The sequence below is a fragment of the Tachyglossus aculeatus genome, chromosome 1, assembly GCF_015852505.1.
Source record: "Tachyglossus aculeatus isolate mTacAcu1 chromosome 1, mTacAcu1.pri, whole genome shotgun sequence".
NCBI classification, from domain to species: domain Eukaryota; kingdom Metazoa; phylum Chordata; class Mammalia; order Monotremata; family Tachyglossidae; genus Tachyglossus; species Tachyglossus aculeatus.
Genome location: NC_052066.1, coordinates 41,985,902 through 41,986,988, shown reverse-complemented (window position 1 = coordinate 41,986,988; position 1,087 = coordinate 41,985,902). Strand labels below are relative to the sequence as shown.

Genomic DNA, 1,087 nt, shown 5'->3' with positions numbered 1-1,087 from the left:
ACTGAGTTCTTGTCTGGTCTTATACCATCGAGTTGTCTCCGATGCATAGTGACAGCATTAACACATCTCTCCCAGAACACCCCACCTCCATCTACAATTGTTCCTCGTAGTGTATCTATAGAGTTTTCTAGGTAAAAATGCAGAAGTGGTTTACCATTGCCTCCTTCCACTTGAGTCTCCACCCTCGACTCTCTCCTATGCCGCTGCTGCTGAGCACAGGTCAGTTTTGACTTGTAGCAGATTGCCTTCCACTCACTAGCCACTGCCCAAGTTAGGAATGGAATGGGTAGGCCTCTGCTAGACTCTCCCTCCCATAGACAAGACTGGTAGAGTACTGGAAACTCTCCAGATGCGACTCTGAAAGGGAAAGCACTCAGGTAGATACAAGATAATCGGGTTGTACAACATTCCTGCTCCACATGGGGTTGAAAGTCTAAGTGTGAGAGAGAACAGACATTGAAACTCCTCCCCGTCTCCATCCCCCACCTTTCCTCCTTCCCCTCCCCGCAGCACCTGTATATATGTATATATGTTTGTACATATTTATTACTCTATTCATTTTACTTGTACATATTTATTCTCTTTATTTTATTTTGTTAATATGTGTTGTTTTGTTCTCTGTCTCCCCCTTCTAGACTGTGAGCCCACTGTTGGGTAGGGACCATCTCTATATGTCGCCGACTTGTACTTCCCAAGCGCTTAGTACAGTGCTCTGCACACAGTAAGTGCTCAATAAATACGATTGAATGAATGAATGAACCCTCATTTTATAGATAATCAATCAATCAATCAATCATTCGTATTTATTGAGCACTTACTGTGTGCAGAGCACTGTACTAAATGCTTGGGAAGTACAAGTTGGCAACAGATAAAGAAACAGACACAGAGATGTTAAGCTACTTGCCCTCGTCCCCCCCATCTTACCTCCTTCCCTTCCCCACAGCTCCTGTATATATGTATATATGTTTGTACATATTTATTACTCTATTTATTTATTTTACTTGTACATATCTATTCTATTTATTTTATTTTGTTAGTATGTTTGGTTTTGTTCTCTGTCTCCCCCTTCTAGACTGTGAAACCACTG

The 1,087-nt window shown here is 41.9% G+C and overlaps 1 non-coding gene across 1 annotated transcript; it reads right to left on the bottom strand.

Moving 5' to 3' along the window:
• Positions 1–229: 229 nt before the first annotated feature.
• LOC119936977 lies at positions 230–367 on the bottom strand. The gene has a single exon (XR_005453892.1). It is a non-coding gene; the product is annotated as a small nucleolar RNA SNORA7 (small nucleolar RNA).
• Between the last annotated feature and the right edge of the window lie 720 nt (positions 368–1,087).